We start from the raw sequence: 24260 nt of genomic DNA, 5'->3' as shown, positions 1-24260 counted from the left end.
GGTATTTTTGGCAAAATTTATAATTTCCCCTCTTTGGCCAAGAAACAAGTCAACGAACAGGACTTCATGATAAGATACCAAGTGAAAAAGTGAAGGCATGAAAGAAGCATATCACATTCTCTTACCTTGAGAACCCTCCAGTTTAGTGGGTGAAATGAGATAATCCCTCAAAATGGACTCCCTAGTCAAGTTCCTCTCTATGTTGGGAATCAGTGGATTTCACAAAATCGTGCCTCTTGGATGAAGAGCAGGCTTATCTGGAGATGTCCATGGCAGAGTCTGAGTTTCCTGGAGGTGGAATATCATTCCCAGTTGTTTGGGGACTTGATCAAGTTCATCACTATATTCCCTGCACCTGGAAGAGTTTCTGCTGTATAACAGTCAATATCTGTTGAATGAATGGATTAATGAATAAAAGTGTAACTGAGCAGCAAGAGTATGAAAAGCGAAAGTGTTAGTAGCTCAGTCGTGTCTGACTCTTTGTGACCGCATGGACTGTAGCTTGCCAGGCTCCTCTGTGGGATTGCCCAGGCGAGAATATTGGGGTAGGTTGCCATTACCTTCTGCAGAGGATCTTCCCAATGCAGGGACTGAACCCACCATCCCTTGTGTCTCCTGCATTGGCAGGCAGATTCTTTACCACTGAGCCACTGGGGAAGCCCTCCCAGCTCCATGGCAACGTGCAATTGTTTCACCGCTTGTAAGACTTAGTTTCCCCTTCCTGTACCATGGGATAGTTGTAAATTCATGGGCCAGCTCATCTGGGCCAGGTGCAAACCCTCAAACTTGGAGTTATGCAGCGGACTGTAGACTGCAGGGTTCTATAAAATGCAGGCACAAGAAAAGACCCTGCTTAAACCACACCGGGGACTCGGCAGTGAAGTGCAAGCTATGCCCAGGGCATCACTAACTCAGGCCACAAAACTAAAATGAAAGCCCAGGCTTCAAAATTCAGTTCATTTTCTAAGAAAGTAGACTGACGATGGTCATATAATAAGATGTGTTAGCGATTTCTTTTTAAACAAAAGGTATGCAAGGAGCAAACTGAAAAGTGGGATTTACAACATTAAATATGATCATAGAGTAATGAGACTGACGGGCCACCTGCATCTCCCAGTCTCCGTAACTCACACATAGACTTGACTTTCCACCGCCAGAAAACCTTTCTTGAATACCAACTGTTTACATATAAGGACGGTTGTAAAACTGTTCAAAGAACTAGATATTAAAACTACTTAGCAAGAAAACTGAGGTATCTGGTGAAGTAAGTCAGGGACGACTGAGTCTTGTCTGACTGTTTGCAGCTCCGTGGACTGTAGCCCGCCAGGCTCCTCAGTCCATGGGATTTTCCAGGCAAGAATACTGGAGTGGGTTGCCATTTCCTTCTGCAGGGGATCTTCCCCACCCAGGGATCGAACATTGCAAGCGAACTCTTTACCGTTTGAGCTACAAGGCAATCCCCGTATTTGGTAGATATCAGGGTATTTGGTAGGTAGCTAATTTTTAAAGTTTCGTATATAATGTTTATCTTTTCTCTAATATGAAAAAAATGGTGTTTTAGAAAAGGCGGAAAATATAGGAAAGAAAGAAGGCATCCAAAAGTCTATAATAGAAAAATTTATTAATTAGTTATTATATATATAAGCAATTACGCTATTTATTTCTAAGAAGTGCGTACAATGGCTATCATAATAAAATGAACATTTTATTGTATTATTAAATACTTTTTACCAATTGCATCAATCAATATGCAGTCTAAATAAACTGACTACTAGAGCAAGGGAACCAATTCATAGTTCCACTTGAAACGTTAAAGTGTATTCACCATTTGTAAACCTGTAAGCACTAAATATTTCATTTTAAACAACTAAAAATTTGTACCAGCTTAATTCCTAGAAAATATTTATTTGATTAGTGGAGATTGAACATTTTTCCATGCACTTATTGGCTAATTATATATTACATGTGTACTCAGTTGCTCAATTGTATCTAACTCTTTGTGACCCTATGGACTGTAGCCTGCCAGACTCCTCTCTCCATGGGATTTTCTCAGCATGAAGACTGAGTGGATTATCGTTTTTACCTCCGGGGATCTTCTCAACACAGGGATTGAACCTGCATCTCCTGTGTCTCCTGCGTTGGCATTTAGAATTTTTACCACCGAGCCACCTCGGAAAACCAAGTATATATTATCTTTTGGACATTACCTGATCCTGACCTTTATGAAGTTTGAAGGGGAGGGTGAATCGGAGGTTTTATTGGCTGCTCTCTAGTTGGTAAGGCCTATTTCTGTTAAAGAATAATAAACTGTCTGTCATTTGTCGTCAGTATCTTTCTCGGTCTGTTATTTGGCTTTCTTGGTTACAGAAATGTAATATTCTCCTGTGCTCAAATCTCAGGGACTTGGAAAGAATGACAAATGCGAATCCATAAGTAAATAAATCTAAGCAGGACCTTCCTAAAAGAGCTCGGAAATGGGGGCAGGTATGTTTGCGGATGCAGGTGGCTGCAGGCCGTCATCAGTCCAGCCCCAGCCCTCTGACGCTGGCAGGGTGGCCAGATTACAGTCGTGTTCCCTGCCACTGCTCCCGGGAAAGGCACAGGCTGGGTGCCCTTCCTGCTGCTCGGAGGTGGATAACCTCGCGAAGAACCCCGTCAGAGAGCGAGTTACTTAAAATAAAATGAGAGGAAGACTTTAAAGAGATGGAACATCTGCGATAAACTCATTTTCTGTGTGAGCACCCATGGAGATGCCTGTCTGGGTCGGTTGAACAGCATTTCTAGAGCAGTTGAAAATTCATTTCATTTCATTATTGGAACTGTTCAGGCACCCCGGTTTGGATCAGGGAACGGCTTCTTAAACCTGCAGGAAGCTCATTTACCCCTGCTGAGGCTCCAGTTCCCTCTCTTATGGGAGGGCAGAGAGGTCTCGCTTACAAATCCTGGCAGATACGTATATATATAGATATGTCTGTCTATATATCTTCCTTGATCATATAGACAGATAGATTTGTATTAAAGGAATGTGAACATTTCTGTCTCAAGCAGCCTTAATACTATCCTTTTTCTGTTTGATTTGGGTCTGTTTCAAGACTACTTTCCCAACCCTCTCATCTGTTAAAAATACTGCTCTTGGTGTATTCTTAAACAGAGAAGACACCTCTGAGGTGACGCACAGCAGAACACAGCATCAATTCTCTCAACAGCCAGCCGTGAAGCAAGTTGGGGTATTTTTCAAGCAACAAACACTGATTGAGAAAACTTTTCAAGAATCCCAGATGGCATTTACAGAGTCAGAATGAAATTAATGGAGGGAGGGGAAAATAATCCATATAACTCAAAGCCTTCACAATGAGAGCTATGTTTCTACCCCTTCCTCCGGTGTGACACTCCTGGCCTCAAAAGCTGTAACTACAAGCCTGTTCTTTCACCCTCCACATCAGAGAAGGAACCCAAAGCCAGCAGACAGTGGGAAGAGGCGGGTGAAGTGACTGAGCCTGGGGCAGGGGGCGCAATGTTAAGGATGGGGGCGTGGTGATTGGTATAACACAGGATAACAGAAGACAGACAGCCGGTTACAGCCATTCTGCATTCGCAGAGTGGACTGGCAAGGAGCGAGTGGGAGCAGAGAGTTGATTAGTGGGTACCAACATTCCCGAGACCAGGGAGCAGGCGCTGTTGCAGGGGAATCCGGACAGCTGGGGCCCAGATTAGGGTGAGAGAGTTTAGAAAGTGAGTGACTCCAAAGGGGAGTTTCCCAGGGGAACTCGGTGCAGCCCCCATCCCTGGGTCCTTGGCAGGAATAAGCCACACGACTTCTCTAATAATATGAAGGATGGACTATAAGGGATGGAATAATAATATAATAATCCCTCTTGAAAGCAGAACCGGACAGTCATTGAAGCGTGGACCTAGGCTCAGGAGAAACAAGTCAGAACCCAGGAGAGATGGCTCCCAAAGACAGTAGCAGACCCACCGCTGAGGACGAGTAGGGCAGCTCTGCAGAGGGGTCCACCTGAGGCCCCCTCTGCATGTCTGGGGTTCTGGACCCTTCTCAGGTCCCTACTAAATATAGGATCAGTCTTACACCTCCAGACAGCTACATCCGCTGAAGAGAGAGAGAGAAACAGAAATGACAGAGAGAGAGTGCCCAGCTGGACTAAAGACAAATCCATATAGTAGTAATGTGGTCAAGTTCGATGACTCAGATGGTAAAGAATGCCTGCAATGCAAGAGACCTGGGTTCGATCCCTGGGTTGGGAAGATCTCCTGGAGGCAGGCATGGCAACCCACTCCAGTATTCTTGCCTGGAGAATCCCATGGACAGAAGAGGCTGGTGGGCTACAGTCCATAGGGTTGCAAAGAGTCGGACACGACTGAGTGATTAACACTTTGTAGTTAAAATTGAAAATTTAAGAATATTTTACTAACTTCAATGCCTGGTAGTAGATGTGCATGTGTTTTTAAAATGGGACTTTCAAGTCAAAGTTGATTAACCTTTCCCAATGGAAAAGACCAAACTGGAAATTAGTAGGCAAGGGAAGACGGGGAGGGTAGGAGGACTCAGAAGCCCAGTGTGCACTGGAAGAATCATAGCACCAAGATTCTTGATGTTAAAGGCTCTGTTAATGTTTACTTCACACCCTAAGCCATTTCTATCCTCTATGTAGTTTATCTGTCCTGGCCTTGGGCATACAGTGGGAGCCTTATTAATGCACATTGCTGGACTGGAGGCATCACAGGAAATCAGGGAAGCTGGTCTTGTGGCTAAGCAACTGGAGCCAGTTCTGGTCCAGAGAGAGCTCGGCTTTGCTTTGTGGGATAAAGTAGCGGGGTCGTGGACTGAAGCAGGGCCGTGCCAACACCCATTATGTGAAATGTTTTGCAAGCACTGAACGCTTTGAGACGGGTACTGTTTACCATTTTAAGCAGTAGAGCTTGCACATCGATTTTTCTGGCTTGGAATCTTCTGGCACTGGAGGCTGTAGAATGTCTTCTTGGTCTGGTAATATTTGTTAGATGGAGGGTCAGCCTGGTGGATTCACCATGGTACTGAAAGTACAGGATGACGGGTCTGGTACAGGGTATTTGATCTGAATTCCCGACCTTCAACTGATTCACCTTTTGCCCGAGTGAAATTAGTAAAATGGCTACATTAACATTTCTTTCAATGCTCTCTTTTAAAGAGTACATTTTTAAGCACGGAAATAATGCATTTAAATGTGCTCTGCAGAACGCGAGTTGTTTATAATAGACCAAGAAAATTGCAAGTGCAAAAGTACAAATTGTTTTAGACATGAGCAATTTTTGTACTTAGAGTGCTTATAACCGCCCAAAATGCACATTTTAGTGTATAAGTGCTAAGAAATGTCTTTTTAAATGTTGACTTGTGATATAGACATATCAAACAGTCTCATTAATTGCAAATACATCTCAGTTACTCTCTATCTCTTGAACTAGAATAATGCCTACCTCATTTTGATGACCAATACAGAGCAATTCACACGTATATAATTTATGAGTAGGAAGCAAGATGGGGAAAAAAAAATGTACAAAATGGTACGTCCTTTACCTCAAAAGACAAACACCTTTATTTTATTGTATTTGAACAACTGAGCTTGTTGTTAGATCTGAACCATAAAGGTGGAAACTAGGAGAAAGAAAAATAGAAAGGAAGGAAGCAGAAATAGAATAATGGTGGGAGTTTGGGGAAATAACAGTTATTTATCCATATGACAGATAAAAATGAATGATTTTTTTGGCAGAAATATTTCATTAAGGTAGGGTTGTGCCTTTTTTACTCATTTATATTAGGCTCAAATGCCAGAAAAATGTTATTATTTTGCCTACTCTCATTTATTAAAATCATTTTTAAATGTAGTTCCCAGACTTCCATCTGTCATATCAGGAAATAAGCTAATTTTCTCTTTCCTTTTTTTCCCTCAAATATACTAGAAGAAATTAGATAAACTAATGTAATGTAGTTTATTATATATATTTTTTCTACTGCATAAGAATTTACATCCTTGTTAGAAAACTCTGAAATATAGAAAAATCGAGGAAAAAAATCCATTATTCTCACCACCCAGAGGGAACAAATCTTAACATTTTAGTGAATTTCCTTCCCTCCAGTCTTTTTTCCCCCCCTATAACCACTTAAAGGCTTAAATCAGCAGTTTTGCAAACCGCTAAAATATCCGGAGTTTAATAATGATTAGCTACATTCTTACTATTTTCTCGCAGATCGAAAGGAAACAACGAAACATTCAGGCATCTTGCTCTGAGGCCCAAAGAAATGATGCTTTAGTCTACACTGAGTTAATTTCAGCCTTGCATCCCTCACTGCTTTTGATGTATCCAACCATATGTGCCACAGAGCAGAGCCTCCGTATACTGTTCCCAAGCCTCTCTCCCCAGTGCCTCGTAATGAGGATGGAACCACGAAAGCAGCGGCAGTGAAGGACTCGTACCGTTCAGAGCGTCAGTGCAGAATAAATCTAATGAGCTGAATGTCTCAGGAGGCATCCAAGGGTTCCAAAATTGGAACATAATACATGGTAAGAATTTTCTTCCCAGGAGATGTTAGCCAGTAATAGGTCTGTTTTAATCCCATTAGTTTAAAGTGTAAGTTGCTCTTTGCATGGCTTAGTCTTTTACCAAAGATTGATGCGAAAGCAGTCTACGTCTTCCGAGTGAAGGGAGGTGTGGATCATTCCGTGGGAAGTTCAGGTCTTAGGAGCAGACTTTGCCTCTAACGGTGCACGTTCACACTCACCCCACTTGAACGCTGTGCTGTGTGTCTGCCTGCGTGAGGATTCAGGAGACCGCGGAAGCTCAGCTCCAGCCACCGGCCACTCAGACGACTGACCTTTATTCTGTTGTCCCCAGTGGAGGCACAAGAGAAGTTGTTCTAAATTTGCGAATGCAGATTTGCCCTTAATTATCACCGATGTGGTTTACAGACTTAACCGTTACAGACTCAAATTACTTATGCTTGGGAGCCTTCATACATGAGTAGCCAACTCTACCTAAGAGAAAATTTGGCAACTTTGTCCTGGAACCAGTGGTTTCTTCCTGGGAAAGTAGTTCTGGTCTGACCTTTTCTCTGAATTTTTGTCTCGGGAAGGCACTATTGTCTTAATCCTTCTGAAGACTTCGTAACTCAGCCCCGAACATCATCCAACTGTTATCTCTGGCAGGCTGCTCTTGTGTTATCTTCACATACTTTCCAAGAGGATGACACCTGCTTTTACCGAATCAGAGGACTAGATTTGGGGGAATACTCTACGTTCTATTTGCTCTGCCTAAGTTGTGCCATAGTTAGTGTCAATACTGTTAATGTGCGCACACACACCTTTTTAGAAATTGTGTACATCACTGATTCATTTCTGTGTTTAATTATTGCCTTGGGATACAGAACTATGCAGCATGAAGATGGTATTCCTTGTTTGCCTTGGTTGATAACACTAAGCTTTATTGTACTCTCTCTTCCTCATTTGTTCCCTGTTCCTTCAATGCGATCCTTACTCTGGCCCTCAAACAAGCCAGCTTCTGCTTATTCCTTGTGGTTATTCTGCTCAGGAATCATTGCTTCTCGCATGGTTACTGCTGCTGTTTTGCTTGCTAACCAGTGAACCGGGGTCATTGTCAGACAGTCACTTCCTTTGGTATTTCTCTAAATACTGGATTTTCTTTAGCTCCAAAACATTCTTCCCGAATTCCTTCTATTTCCTTTTTAGTCTGGATAAGGGAATGGTAATTTTTTTTCTGTGGAGGGCCATGTAGTAAATGTTTTAGGGTTTTCTGATGAAGCTGTCTCCGTAGCAACCACCCAACTCTGCCACTGCAGCACAAAAGCGCTGCAGACAAGATTTAGACAAATGGCTGTAGCCATGGTCTAATAATACATTATTTACAAAAAGAGGCAGCAGAGCAGATTTAGCCTGTGGGTCACAGTTGGCCCACCTCTGTTCTGGGCTATCACCTGTCAGGTCAGGTTGGCTGGTCTCCTATCCCACTTTTGGCACATTAAGAAGTTATAAATATTTACAAGCACAGTTATGTTAATTATTAGCCATTAAAAATCTAATAATCATAATAATGACACATTTTTGGATACTCAGTATGTCATAGGCACCATGTTAAGCATAGGAGGTGAATTGCCTCATTTAATTAGCACCATGACCTCATGCGGTCGATTTTAATATGAGTCTAATTTTCTCGATGGGGAAGTTGAGGCACAGAGAGGTTGAATATCTTGCTCAAAATTACCTGTTGAAAGGATTCCAGTTGTTGACCTTCAGACCCCATGCTGGTCACCACTGCTCAGGGCTACCTCCCGGATATCTGAACACGTGACTCCAGGTGAGAGACTATAAATCCAATGACATCACAGGGACAACGGCTGGTGTGGTGTGTTTGAGTCAACTGTATCCAAAGAAGTAACAATATTGCCATCAGTGACCCCCCGTTCTCACGTGATGTTAAAGGCTGAGCATCATGGCCTCAGAAACTACTCTGAAGTACTTTAGCCAAAGGTAACTGCTTTTTCTTGCTGTCTTTTGATTCTCCACAGAGAATCCGAGGGGAGAGGTGCTCGTTGGTGGAGAACCTCTTTATTCTATGGTGCACTTTAATCACTTGGATTTCCAGTCATGCGATTAACATCAGCCTCAGGTCAGCTAACTTTTAAATTTTGGCAGAAATTTGGGGCTGGAGGAACACATCCTCAAGGGTTTGCTCTGACTGAAGCCTGTAAACAGCAAGTCCTTACTCAGCTTTGTCGAGTGCAGATACAAGGTGAGGGTCAGTTAGCCGTGTTATAATGTGTGGCTATGGTTTTTCCAGTTGTCATGTATGGATGTGAGAGGTGGACTATAAAGAAAGTTGAGTGCCGAAGAATTGATGCTTTTGAACTGTGGTGTTGGAGAAGACTCTTGAGAGTCCCTTGGACTGCAAGGAGATCCAACCAGTCCATCCTAAATGAAATCAGTCCTGAATATTCATTGGAAGGACTGATGCAGAAGCTGAAACTCCAATACTTTGACCACCTGGTGCAAAGTGCTGACTCATTGGAAAAGACCCTGATGCTGGGAAAGACTGAAGGCAGGAGGAGAAGGGGACGACAGAGGATGAGATGATTGGACGGCATCACTGACACAATGGACATGGATTTTGGAGGACTCAGGGAATTTGTGATGGACAAGGAGGCCTGGCGTGGTTCGGTTCATGAAGTCGAAAGAGTCTGACTGAGCGACTGAATTGAACTGAACTGAACTGAACTGAATGTCTGGCTACGTCACTTAGCCTCTGTAATAAATGAGTGTAGATATATTTTTAAAAAATCTTTGTCTATATAAAGAAGCTACCAAAAAGCTTTCTCCTTTTTTCTTTTTAGATTTTTTAAAATGTGGACCATTTTTTTAAAGTCTCTATTGAATTTGTTACAATATTGCTTCTATATTATGTTTCGATTTTTTGGTTTAGAGGCATGTAGGTTCTTAGCTCCTTGACCAGGGATCGAACCTGTACCCTCTGCATTAGGAGGCAAAGTCTTAACCATTGGACTGCCAGAGAAGTCTCTCCTAAAGCTTTATCTTAAGTAAAATAGTTTAAAAGCAGCTTGTGTAGGGAAAGGTCCTCAGAATATTAGTGTCTTTATGTAAAAATAAATAAATGAATGAATTTTCTCTGAGCATCTATCACATAAAAATATGTATTCATTACCTAATATAGGTATGGTTGAGTGGGCAGTAAGTAGTTTATCTATGATACAGTTTTAAAAGGCCCAACAACCTTAAAAAAACCTGATCACACACACACAAAAAAGCTGAAGAATATAAAAGGAAAGAGGAAAATATTAAAATCCTCTTCAATTGCCCATTCAAAGAGAACCGTGGACCAATGTTTAGTGTTTCCTGCTTTTCTGGGCATAGTCTACATGCAGATCATTTTTAAAAAGCAGACCTAAAGATCTAATCTTCCCTGTACCCACCCCATCTGTAGATCATTGTTGCGATAGTGCCGAATATAACCTCGCCTCTTTTCTGCCATTCACCATTATAAAGTGAGCTCAGCTGGGAAAGACTCTGCCTGCCATGCCAGAGAGCTGGGGAGACCTGGGTTCGATTCCTGGGTTGGGAAGACCCCCTGGAGAAGGGAAAGGCGCTCCAGTATTCCGGCCTGAAGAAGTCCATGGACTGTACAGTCCATGAAGTCACAAAGAGTCAGACACAACTGAGAGACTTTCACTACACTTCACCATATCAATAAATGGCATGCAAAAGTATCATTTAAATTGGACCTTCTAATTCCTCTTCACCAGGTAACAGGATTTCCTTCTCACAATTATCTGGCACTCACTTGGATTCCTCATCAGAATGATTTATTTAAGATGTGAGAACATTGGGACCTTTCCCTTAAAATGATAAAAATAAAAACTTTATGGGTTTAATGTTGGTTATCTGGAAAATTCACTTATGCCAAACTCATAATGGTAAATGAATGAGCTGTTAATGAATGCATATCATGTCTGGTCCAAAAATGTCTATCTACATGACAGAATATAATCACTATTCCTTTAAACCAATGCAGAGCAGTAGAATCTGTGTCTCAATACAGGTGTATTTTTAAATGAAAATCCAAGAACTATGGATACATAAGTCAAACAAAAAATGAAGTGATTACTTGTTAAAGCACATTTATATGAATAATTACTGCAATTTAGACATCCAACAACTTCTTTTTCAGATAAACATTTTCAATCTCGCCACTTCCTCCATCTTCAAAATACATACACTCATCTGATACAACACACACACAAGCACACACAACAAACACACACACTTGCTCACAAAAACACTCTCATATTCCTGGATTAGTCAACCAAGTCTCCGTTTTGCTGTCGAGTTTAATCATAAGATTTAGTGACAGATATTTTTCATATCTTGTCATATCTAAACTTGTAGAATCACGTACATATGGTGAATTTTGGTACAGAGTCATGACCAGATTTTTTTCTAAAGCACAAATCAAAACATTTTGATCTTTCATTTAATATAAGCAATAAACCCCTTCACTTTACCTTTTTTTGTAACTTTGTAAAGCATGTGATTTGGGTGGTGGGTGAGGGGGGCTGGGGGCTGTTTCACTGTGTCAAAAAGCATCTTGAATCCCTCTGCCTTTTTTCCCCTTCCTCCTCGAAGGCTCTTCAAGCTTGGAATTCAGCTCCAAATTGGAGTCTAACTAAAATTTAATTCGGTTGTTAATCCCATAAGGGAATACAATAACTGCTACACATGCTGGCGGATTCAAAAATCTACAAATTTTTACTTTTAATAATGTTTTCCCTGTCTCTAATTTCCTGTGCAAGAAAACATTCTCTTGGACAATTACCCCCGTAATGGCCTTGCCAGAATCAATTTCAACTTTAGCTGTCTCAAAGAGTTCAGTAGCAGTCTGAGATTTTTTTCCCCTACTATTTTCATTTTGCTGCATAAGAAACCTGTTTCCTTTTTCCTTGCCTTCTCAAATGCTCTCACATATCATTAAATATACATAGGAGGTATAAGTATTAGCATTATGGAATAAGGACAATATTCAAACTGTCTCCAACTCCCAAATTGGTTAAGTTCTAAAACCCCTTTAATCAATCATTTAAAGCATGTTACACATCTTTACCCTGCTGGCTCAGTGGCAAAAATCTGCCTGCAATGCAGGGGACGCAGAAGACTGTGAGTTTGATCCCTGGGTGGGGAAGATCCCCTGCAGAAGGGAATGGCAATCCACTCCTGTATTCTTGTCTGGAAAATTTCATGGACAGAGGAGCCTGGTGGGCTACAGTCCACGGGGTCACAAACAGTCGGACACAACTGAATCGACTGATCACACACACACGTGCACACACACATCTCCCCAGAGAAACAGCGGTAGCCTTAAAGGATAGGGTCCAAGAAAAACACACAAAAAATAATTTAAACCATAATGCATCGGTTTAAAACACTTTCAGCAATATTTTAATGGCACCAAGCCACTGTGATGATGAGAAATTCATTCTGAATTCCAGTAACACAGAGCAGAAACACATCACTCCCCATTCAGTGGTTTCTCTGCAGGGGACGGAGGAACTGGCATGCGGGGCTAGGGTGGATTGCGTGACAGAGGCGAAAGTAATCCCTATGCCAATATCTTGTTAACACTCTACAGCTTCAAAAGGAAACACATTTCTCTGGATAAATCACACCCCAGGGGGATCCAAGCGGAGGGAAAAAAGGATACATTTATCCAGAAAAAAAAAAAAAAGGAAGCTCTAGTCTTCAATATATTCATTGGCCTGGTCTTTGTCTATCAGATTCTTTTTTATTTTCACTGAGAAGAGCGTGAGTTTTTTGGGAATAACTTTAAGATGTAACGACAGGCAACTTGCATAGTATCGAGGGCTCATAAGCTTCTCTCCCGTCACTGTTGCATTTGCACGTAAGACTGTCATCAGCAGAAGCGACCAGCAAGCTGACTGCAAGGAGGTGAGTGAAAGCATCACTTAGAGAGCGTGTCACCATGGAGGGACCAAATGGCAACTTCATGGCTCAGAAGCAGCCCTTCCACTTCCTGTGCCCAGTTCAGACATCACTCATCAATTGCTCTGTTGTGACCTGCTCAGTCTGAATGAGGCTTCAGAATCTTTTCCTACAATGGTGCCATATTTTCTTCATAAAAACATTCATTAAAAAAAAAAACACAATCAATATAATCTATCATATTATCACACCAAACCAGAAAAACCCTGTAATCTCAACAAGAAATGCCTATGCAAATCTAACTCTAAATGGATCATGGACTTAAATGCAAAACCCAGGAGTATACAACTACTTGAAAAAGATCACAAGAGAAAACCTCTGTGACTTTAGGAATTTTACGTACGAGTCTAAAAACATAATCCATAAAGGAACAAGTTGATAAAACGGACTTCATCACACATAAAGACTTCTGCTCTAGAAAGACGCTGGTTCAGAGAATGAAAATCTAACGAGAGACTGGGACAAAATATTTGTGTGTCACGCATTTGATAATGGAGTTTTAAATCTAGAGCATACAAAGAACTCTTGAAAATTAATTATAGGAAACAAAACCCCTCATTTTAAACATGGGAAACGGATTTGAACACACTTTTTACCAAAGAAGACATACCAATGGCAATGAACTCATGGAAATATGCTCAACAGCCTAAACCGTGAACGAAGCTCGAACTGGAACCATAGACAAGACTACACACCGAATATGGTGGCTAAAATGAAGAAGTCTCACCACGCCAGGGGTCAGGAGCAGCTGGAAGCGACTTCTTGGTGGGAATATAAAACAGTGCCACTCTTTGGCAATTTCTTAAAAAGTTAAACACACACACATCATATGATTCAACCATTGGGCTCCTAGGCATTTACCTAAGAGAAATTAAATATCCATACAAAGCCTTGTTTATATGAATGTGCAAAGCAGCTTTATTTATCATAGCCAAATACTGCAAGCAACGGAGATGTCTGTCAAAAGGTGAATGGATAAACATTCACCTGCATTATATCCATGCAGTGGGGTGCTAGTCAGTAACAAAAAAGAATGAACCCCGTGATGGACATGAAGGACTTTTAAAATGGTTTTGCTGAGTGAAAGAAGCAAGGCAAAGAGAGTATAGAATGAATGACTCCATTTACATAAAATTCTAGAAGATGTAAACCAACCTAGAGTGACCGAAACAGATGCATGGTTGCCTGGGGGCCTCGGGGCCGGATATAATAGAGGTTACAAGAAGTGCACCGAAACTTCAGTATTTCACCACTGCAGTCACACTCAGGGCTTCCCTGGAGGCTCAGACTGTGAAGAATCTGCCTGCAATGTGGGAGACCTGGGCTCGATCCCTGGCTTGGGAAGATCCCCTGGAAAAGGGACCAGCTACGCACTTCAGTATTCTTGCCTGGAGAATTCTATGAATAGAGGAGCTTGGTGGGCTACAGTCCATGGGGTCGCAAAGAGTAGGACACGACTGAGTGACTTTCACTTTCATTCGTGTGTCAAGATGGAGCAAGTTTACGTTTTAAATATCTGCTGCTCACTGAATGTTAGTTGTACCTCCATAAGGTTGTTATCAGTTGAATTCAGTCCCTCAGTTGCATCCCACTCTCTTCGACCTCATGGACTTCATGGCACACCAGGCTTCCCTGTCCATCACCAACTCCCGGAGCTTACTCAAACAAGGTTGAGGTGTTATAAGGTTATAAGGCTTTGGGGTGTTATAAGGTTGCTATAACATCCCAAAATAAAAATCATCAGCTTTATAGACTAATTCAATCCTTTGGAGAGAACCCAACGGGATGGATAGTTCAGTTTCATTCGAGGAAAGAGTATTAGTATTCAAGAATGGTTTCTAAACTGATCAGAGGTTAGAGATGGACTATTCGGTAACTCAGTGGTAAAGAATCTGCCTGCCAGTGCAGGGGATGTAGGAGACTTGGATTTGACCCCTGGATCGGGAAGATCCCCTGGAGGAGGGCATGGCAGCCCACTCCAGTATTCTTGCCTGGAGAATCCCAAGGACAGAGGAGCCTGCCAGGCTACAGTCCACAGGGTCGCTAAGAGTCAAACAGGACTTAGCGACCGAGCATGCACGTTAATCCTGTCTAACTTGGCTAAGAGATCAAACAACACTGGTCATTTTTTAAATAAAAAATGCAAACGAGCCACTTATTAGCAATAGTGGAGAGAAAGGCAGATGTCTGGATCTACCTGGGCTTTCCCCACTGATGCTCTCCGGGCTGAAGGCAATGGACTTCCAGGTATCCCCAGCTCAGAATGGACGTGACTGGCGATGGCTAGTCATGGACCTTCAAGACTCCAGATGGGAAGACAGCATCTCTCATTCTAGATCTTTAAAGGGACAGCACAGTCCTCTCACTTCCAGACCCAGACCCAACTCCTTACAATGCTCCTGTTTGTCTCTTTGGTCCTGCCAACACAAGCCACTCTGAACTGTCCCTTCCTACCCATGCTCAGGGCTTAGGTCCTCAACTGAGTTCCTCGTAGAAAATTTACAGGTTCTAGCTGCTTACCCTGTGTTGGGAGAAAGAATGTAATCAGGGTCAGGGTGTAGAATCTCATCACTGCTACATTCAAGTCTTGCTGACCAGCTCAGATTGATAGCTAACCCACATTCTTTTTAAAAAATTGTATTTATTTATTTACGGCTGTGCTGCGTCTTTGTTTCTGCACACGGCCTTTACTTAGTTGCAGCGAGTGGTGGTACTCTTTCTTGAGAAGAGGGGCTTTTCACTGCCTTGGTCTCTCTTGCTGTGGAGTTGCTCCGCAGCATGTGGGAAATTCCCAGATCAGGGATCAAAGCCATGTTGCCTGCATTGGCAGGTGGATTCTTAACCACTGGACCACCAAGGAAATCTTAACCCACGTTCCTAAAGCAAAAATCTATAACCAAGCTACGGGCTGTGTTTTCCTACTCCTAAATCTCCAGGTGAGGAAATCCTAAGTAAGCAATATACTCTGTAACAAAGTCCCTAAAATAGCGTCACTCATTCTTTTTCTCTTTGATTCATAAATGAAAGGGAGAGAAAAAAAAAGAATCTTAAGGAGTCTTCTAAACTTGAAGGGTCCGTAGGAGCTTTGGGTGAGTCACAACTTGTTAGTCTTTGATGTTCCCAGCTGTAGAAATGGAAAGATTATACAGAAAGATCTCGAAGGTCTCATTCAATTCTATGCAGACACATGTTCGCAGGCCTTAGTGGGTGTGCAATCTGGTAAAAGTGGAAGACTAACCATCCTGAAAACACAGAAAAGATTGCTAGGACAAAAAAAAAATACAATTAGGTATCCAGTTATGTGGTACAAATTCTGGATATTCTAAGGATTGGGTGCAAGTCATCTCTGAGGTTGCAGAAGCAAGTCAAGGTTCATGGCGAAGTGGTAGCATCCTCTGGGTCTTAGGCATGACTTGTTAGCACTGTAATTCCAAAATCCACTGGGGCAGTGGCACATTTTCTGGGCAGGAAGTGTGTCTTCCTAATGGTTGCACTTCTCCCAAGAGCTCCCAGTCTACACCATTGGATTTAGCTCCAAATCCAGTCTGTCTTGTCCTGTTTACTGTGGACTCATGCGTGCTAGTTCAACTCTGCTGTGAGGCCTTTGAGAGCCTGGTCGAGTCTCTACTTTTCTGTATCCAGATTCACTGATTCTGTGGTTCAACACCAAAGTGAAACCCATACTCGTTAAGTCACAGCCCTTTCCAAACTCTTCTCACGGATTTAAAATAAGTTTAAAGTGTATGATGAAGGCATGTTTCAAAGGGAAAGAAATCATTCAAGGAAAACCCGGGAGCCTGGAGGGAAGGGTGTGTGGGTGTAGATGCCTGTCTGGTGTTGCGTGTGGGCATGCTATTCCCTTCAGTCGTGTCTGACTCTAGGCCACCCCATGGACTGCAGCCCGCCAGGCTCCTTGTCCATGACATTCTTCAGGCAAGAATGCTGGAGGGGGTTGCCATGCCCGTCTCCAGGGAATCTTCCCGACCCAGGGATCGAACCTGTGTCTCTTACGTCTCCTGCACTGGCAGGCGGGTTCTTTATCACCAGTGCCACCTGGGAAGCCGTGTCCGGTATATACACACCACAAGAAGTGCATATATGCACAAACATGCACCACCCTTTTGAGGCCATGAGTTGGAGAATATGGGCCTCAAAGTTTTTGGTTATTTGGCTTATGTTGTTTGTGGTTAGTTCTGCTCTCTTTGATCCTGCCTGCTGTCTTTTAAAACCCTTCCTCCGCACTATATAATTTGGATACATTATGCTGAGGTCCTTAGGGAACTGTCGTCTTGTGAAGACTGTGTCAATATCCCTTCCCCAGCCTCCAGTATGGAGCTGGGCATAGAGGGATGCTTTATAAGGATATCAGTTTCTTCATCTATTTATTTATCCCTTATATTTGATTTTCCTTAGGTAATCGAAATGTTCTTTGCTTCATTAAATTACTGTAGAGTCAAATTTCAGAGCATGGCTAATTCTGGCACAGCAGTTGGCTAAAGCCAGAAGCTCCCTTGCACCTAGACCTGCCCGAATAGTATAGAGATTTGAGACATGATGGTTTAGGGTACTTGAGTTAGAGTATGGCTTATGTGTAGTTTCTATGTGGAGCATGGGCCAGGAGAGGTGTAGTGGATTGTGTTAATAGCCCCAAGTTTTCTGTGATTGAACAAAAAACAAACTTGGAGCCATTAACACCAGCTATTAAACCCCTCCTGTTGAAGCTGAAACTCCAGTACTTTGGTCACCTGTTGAGAAGAGCCAGCTCATTGGAAAAGACCCTGATGCTGGGAAAGATGATGGGCAGGAGGAGAAGGGGACAACAGAGGAGATGGCTGGATGGCATCACCGACTCGATGGACATGAGTTTGAGCAAGCTCTGGGAGATGGCGAAAGACAGGAAAGCCTGGTGTGCTGCTGTCCATGGGGTTGCAAAGAGTCAGACAGGACTGATCAACAAACACTTTCAAGTATTTCTGATTCCTTCCTGAACTTGTGCCCTCTGCCATGGGAAGCTGCGCTTGTAGTCAAGAGGTGAACTCTGTTCCCGCCCACCCACCCTGGGTTTGGGCCAGACTTGTAACTCGCTTTGGTAAACTGACGAGGGCAGAAGTCAAGTGGGATGGGTCCAAGTCCAGGCCACAGGGGCCCAGGCGTGTTTCCGCCTGTCCTGCCCTTTGTCCCCTGCGACGTTGATGAGAACATACTTGGGGGAGCCTGCTAGAAGCTGTGATATAGGAATGTTTCTTTTAAAATCACACATGTAGGCCTAGAAATTGTTAAATTTCTGATTTTCTGGAAGTGCGGTGATTATTAATTTGTTTGCTTTAGTTTGACTCTTAAATTGCATTGCCATTTTATTGACCTAAACATTTGCATACACAATTTAATTATTCCTCATCAGCATAGACCCAGCTACGTTATTTCCAAATTATGAATTTTGTTTGGTTGACATAAATTACCAATCAATATAAAAAAAAAATCTCTTGAAGGATCCCCTATGTCATTTTCAGGGCAAAGTAACAACTGAGCTGAGAAAACCAGCACACCACCAAATTGCCTATCAAGTGTTTTAATTTTAGATATATCTAAATTTATATAAAATTTAATAAATTTAGTTATTGACTTTCAGATATACCTAAATTTATTTTATGGGGCTTCCCTGGTGGCTCAGAAGGTAAAGAATCTGCCTGCGATGCAGGAAGCGTGGGTTTGATCCTTGAGTCAGGAGAAGGGAACAGCAACCCACTCCAGTATTCTTGCCTGGATAATCCCATGGACAGAGGAGCCTGGTGGGTTACAGTCCATGGGGTTGCAAAGAGTCAAGTCAGACACAACTGAGAGACTAACTGGGCAATTGTAATTTATTCATACCAAAAAAATGTATTAAATAAATACCACAAGTCTGGCATTGTGGATGCCAGAGGGCTGGCATCCAGTCTGGGTGGATACCAGAGGGTACAGAGATTAGCATCTTTTTTTTTTTTTGGTTTGTTTTCTGCACTTAGGATCCTGTGTGAGGCAAAGGTACAGGTGATGGAAATATTCATTAGAACAGAACCAAGTGCTAGAAAGAAAAGGCTCACACAAATTGCTGTGTGTTGGAGGAAAACACTGTCTCTCCTTCATTCCATACGCAAATTCCAGCCCCAGTAGGCAGACAATCCCTTGACTTCTTAGTTCTTAGATTCAAAGTTTCCTCTCTTCTACTGCACCAAGAGGGGCCGGTGGAGCTTAGAAAAACAGGCAAAACTGGGTTAACTCGATCACATATTCACAGATTCTGGGTTAGCTTCCCAGATAATGTCTTGGCCCCTAACAAGTGACCGCTCAGCGACTGGACAGCCAAAGTTTGAATTCGGGAGGTGCTTTGCCGCAAAGCGGTGAGGAGGGTGAGGCTACGGCGATCCGACTCCAGTGGGGCCGCCTTCTCTGCTCCAGCCAGCCCGAGGAGCCCACTGCTTGAGGGCTTCTGGGTTTCTCTCTTGGAAGCCTAGAGCTACTCCAGGTATCACGTTGTCGCTGTTTTCCAGTCACTCGGTTGTGGCTGACCCTTTGCAACCCCACAGACCAGCACACCAGGCTTCCCTGTCCTCCACTGTCTCCCAGCTTTAACTCAAACTAATGTCCATTGAGTCCGTGATGCCATCAACCGTCTCATCCCTCTGTCATCCCCTTCTCCTCCTGCCTTCACTCTTTCCCAGCATCAGGGTCTTTTCCAGTGAGTTGGCTCTTCGCATCAGGTGGTCAAAGTATTGCAGCTTCAGCTTCAGCATCAGTCCTTCCAATGAATGTTCAGGGTTGATTTCCTTTAGGATGGACTCGTTTGATCTCCTTGAAGTCCCAGGGACTCTCCAGAGTCTTCTCCAGCACCACAGTTCAAAAGAGTCATACACATTCAATAAAAACATGAAATCACCTCACCCCCAGTGCCGTATTTTACTGAAGGCCATTCCCTATCCTTTGCACAAGATAAACTGGGAGAGCAAGTGATCCCTGTTCAGTTAAGAACGTGGGCTCTACGTTCAAACCTCAGCTGCACAGCTTGGGACCAAGTGACTTGGGTGAGTTACGTAACTGTCCTACGCTTTGGTTTCTTAATTTGGAAAATATGGAGATAAGTATGTCAGATGATCTTATCAGTTCAGTTCAGTCGCTCAGTCGTGTCCGACTCTTTGCGACCCCATGAATCACAGCACGCCAGGCCTCCCTGTCCATCACCAACTCCCGGAGTTCACTCAGACTCATGTCCATTGAGTCAGTGATGCCATCCAGCCATCTCATCCTCTGTCATCCCCTTCTCCTCCTGCCCCCAATCCCTCCCAGCATCAGAGTCTTTTCCAATGAGTCAACTCGTGGCATGAGGTGGCCAAAGTACTGGAGTTTCAGCTTTAGCATCATTCCTTCCAAAGAAATCCCAGGGCTGATCTCCTTCAGAATGGACTGGTTGGATCTCCTTGCAGCCCAAGGCTCTCGTATTAAAAAAAAATCTAGGTAAACTTGGGACAAAGTAGATGCTCAATAAATATTAGGCGTTTCTCATTTCTGTCTTCTAGAGTTGACATTTGATTTTACAATCCAAATGTGGATGATTCCAGCGCCTATGACCATCCCGTGAAACAAGAGCACTGTTTAGGGCAGCGTGAAAATTTCCCCTGAGTCCTGGGTTTTGTGATCCTAAGTACAATCCTGACAACAGAAACCTGGATGTCTAGGCACTTTCTGAAATGTCCACTAGGTGGCGACATGCTGTCATATTTACTGTCCTCACTGTCTAAATTTGAAGCAGGAATCCTGAGATCTGTACGTTCTCCTCAACTGATAATTAAGAATCTTGTTATTAAAAAATGCACTGGCTACAATCATCATTAAAAGAAAAAAAATCTCAAATTAAAGACTTCTTGTTTAAAAATAATATTTTTTTATTCACATGTTTGAATTAGTTATCTTTGTTTCAATAAGAGCAAAACAGTGTTAACTATTACACTCTAGGATTGTCTATTTCCTAGTCTTGGGCTCTTATTTATTTAAATTTTGAATGTTCTATTTTAACTTGCTGCTGCTGCTGCTAGGTCGCTTCAGTCGTGTCCAACTGTGTGCAACCCCATAGACAGCAGGCCACCAGGCTCCTCTGTCCCTGGAATTCTCCAGGCAAGAACACTGGAGTGGGTTGCCATTTCCTTCTCCAATGCATGAAAGTGGAAAGTGAAGTCGCTCAGTCGTGTCAAACTCTTCGCGACTCCATGGACTGCAGCCTACCAGGCTGCTCTGTCCATGGGATTTTCCAGGCAAGAGTACTGGAGTGGGGTGCCATTGCCTTCTCTTTAACTTGCTGGTTTCCTGACAAAGGATAAAGAATTTAAGAGATGTTCATATGCATGATTCAAAACAATTCATTGCCTGCCCTTCCTTTTATTTGCCATGATATCAACAACTTAGAGGGGCAAAGGATAAAAAAGTTTCCTCTTCTCATGGATTTTATGATCTTTGATGAAAATATTAATACAGACCAAAAAAAGTCAGAAACAGCCCCCGGGTTTGATTGTGCGGTGGTAAAACAAGGGTGGCACTTGCCCCCCAGAAATATCAAAGTAATTTTCCGAAGCGAACTTCTGCTTTATGTACTTTGGCAATCCCTTTGGGCTTCCCTGGTAACTCAGCTGGTAAAGAATCCGCCTGCAATGTCAGAGCCCCCAGGTCGATTCCTGGGTCGGGAAGATCCCTTGGAAAAGGGATAGGATACCCACTCCAGTATTCTGGCCTGGAGAATTCCATGGACTGCGTAGTCCATGGGGTCGCAAAGAGTCTGACACGACGCAGCAACTTTCACTTATAGTGTGTTTATGTGGAGAGGCACGGAAAAGACACAAGGGAGAGGAAATAGATGAATCTGACAAGAAGCTTTGGGAAGCAGCTATCAATATGAGAACAGAGATTAAACAAAAATGCTTGCGGATGAGATGGAAAACATTTCTAGTGATTCCAGTTGGCATTAAAAATTTATATCCAGAGGAAGGGCTCAGGTTGATAAGGAAAGCATAATTATATAACAAAACCATTGTAAGGATGGAAATTATAAGGATTGGAAAATGTTTGCATGATGAAACTGGTCCTTTACATAATGTACATTTGAGGACATTGTTGAGAATGCTTTGCAAGTGCCGTGACACATCTGATTGCTTGCTTATATTTACTGTAAAGCATTAAGTGGATGAGGAGCAGTTGATATTAATGAATGAAGTTCCAGAGCAAGTACTGTCTGTAGGCATTGCTTCTGAAATCTCAGAGCCTAGAATAAAAGAGTAATACGTTTCTTGATCAACACACATGCTAAGTCTTTGCTGCTGCTGCTGCTGCTAAGTCGCTTCAGTCGTGTCCAACTCTGTGCAACCCCATAGACGGCAAGCCCACCAGGCTCCTCTGTCCCTGGGATTCTCTAGGCAAGAACACTGGAGTGGGTTGCCATTTCCTTCTCCAAGTCTTTACTTTTTCATTAAAAGTCATTCATGATCCAACTATTGCTTGAAAATGAACCTCTTGGCCTGTTTAAAATTGTTGTTCTCAAACTCAGATTTTTAAGCAGACTTTCAAAATTTCTTTTGCCTTTATTACTGACAGTACAGGGGCCATAGTGGAAAGGGAGGTTTATTGATTACAATGTGTATTATTGAGGAAGGATTAGCTAGCATAAACTTCCAATTAAATTGAAAGTCATCCTGTGGTAATATATATACATATTTGCAAATGCTGTGTGGTAGGGTTTTATCTTATTTGTTTCATACAGAACACCCAGTCAGTACCTGAATGGCTTAGAATTATCTAAAGCCATAGTTGCTGAGCATTGGAAACTTAGCCTTGTAAACGGTTGGCCAAAAAGTTCATTTGGGTTTTTCAAAAAGCATCTTATGGAAAAACCTGCATGAATTTTTTGGTCAACCCAATATATCATTGTTGATTAAACAAATATTGACTCTGTGATACAGGTCTTAAGATGGTAATGCATCTCAGGGTTGCATAGCGGGGTTTCACCCATTTGCTTTGTAAAGAATGCATTGTCAGTAATGAGCGGTTCAGAACTATTGATCCTTGTAATTGCTGAGAGAAGGAAGCTTAGCCTTAGCAGGAACAAAGAATATCCTTGTTCCTTCAACAAATATTTACTGACTTCCTGACTTAGGTGAGTCCAAACAGCCATAGCCTCTGCCTCACAATTACTCACTGATTTTAACAGGGAAACAGGCCATAAGTAAACATTTGTAATACATGTAGCAATGGTGGGAAGGCAGACTAGTGGAGATCTGAAATTCAGGAGGAACGTTTGCTCAGAGTGTAGACCTGTAGAGATGTGGACGGACCTAGAGAGACTGTTACACAGAGTGAAGGAAGTCAGAAAGAGAAAAACGAGAATCATGTATTAACGCATGCATGTGGAACCTAGAAAAAAGGTACAGATGAACCCATTTTCAAGGCAGGACTAAAGATGCAGAGGTAGACAGCAAACACGCGGGGGGAGGGGAGGAAGGGTGAACTGGAAGATAAGGATGGACGTGTGCCCGCTACAGCGTGTAAACTAGATCCTGGTGGAAGCCGCAGTTACAGCCCAGGGAACTCAGCTCGCCCTGCATGATGACTTAGAGGGTGGAGAGGCGGAGAGTGGGAGCAAGGTCCAACAGTGAGGCGGTGTATGTGTGCGCAGAGCTGCTCCACTTTGCTGTGCGACAGAGACTAACGCAATATTGTTAAGCAACTATATCTCACTTAAAAAAAAAAAAAAAAAAAAAAACAAAAAAAGAACATAAGTCTGCTAATGGATGGATCACCGATTCAATGGACATGAACTTAGGCAAATTCCAGTAGATGGTGAGGGTCAGGGAGGCCTGGTGTGCTGCAGTCCACGGGGTCGCAAAGACTCGGACACCACTCGGTGACTAAACGACTCGGCAAGTCCACTAAATCAATGACTCACACACTTAAAACAAACAGCCCCTCACAAAACCCCGTGCTGTTTAATATAATTATGATCTTTCAAATAATCAGTAAGGACGTCACATTACTAATTTGCTGATATCCTTCAAGCTAGCACAGAATCTACAAAACAAAAAACCAAGACTCTATCTGATACCCAGACTGCTGACTCATTGGATTTAATTTCTAGTGTCCATCCCATTGATAAAATCTATGAGTGTTACCCCCGACTCTGATACTGGCAGCTGGTGAGGCATGTCTCTAGAACCCCCAAACACTTCCACTTATACCAGTGAATTATATGCTTATTAAGTAACAATTACATTTTCCCCAAACCTGTTTATGCCAGTTCTACACTACATTTCATTTTTAAAATGTATTTAAATAGTACGTAAACTGATCAAATAGCATAAAAAAAAGAGCTCTTAAGATAAATACAGGTAAGAAAACTAATGGGTTAGGAGAAATAGTAAAAATCTAGAAGGGTCCTATCCTTAGATTGCTTCGTAAGCATGTTTAAGTCTGCTTTTTTTAGAGGAACTGAATTTGGACATTCTAGGACATGACCTTTTGAGTGTATGTATTTAGAGTCAGGAAGGGGTGGCAAGAACACGCAGAAGAACGACATGGAAGCAGTCTTAATCACCTGGATAACCACGATGCTGTGGTCACTGACCTAGAGCTGGACATCCCGGGGTGTGAAGTCAAGTGGGCCTTGGGAAG

This window comes from Ovis canadensis, chromosome 23 (genome assembly GCF_042477335.2).
Source record: "Ovis canadensis isolate MfBH-ARS-UI-01 breed Bighorn chromosome 23, ARS-UI_OviCan_v2, whole genome shotgun sequence".
In the NCBI taxonomy this organism is placed as follows: domain Eukaryota; kingdom Metazoa; phylum Chordata; class Mammalia; order Artiodactyla; family Bovidae; genus Ovis; species Ovis canadensis.
Note: the sequence above shows the minus strand (reverse complement) of the source record.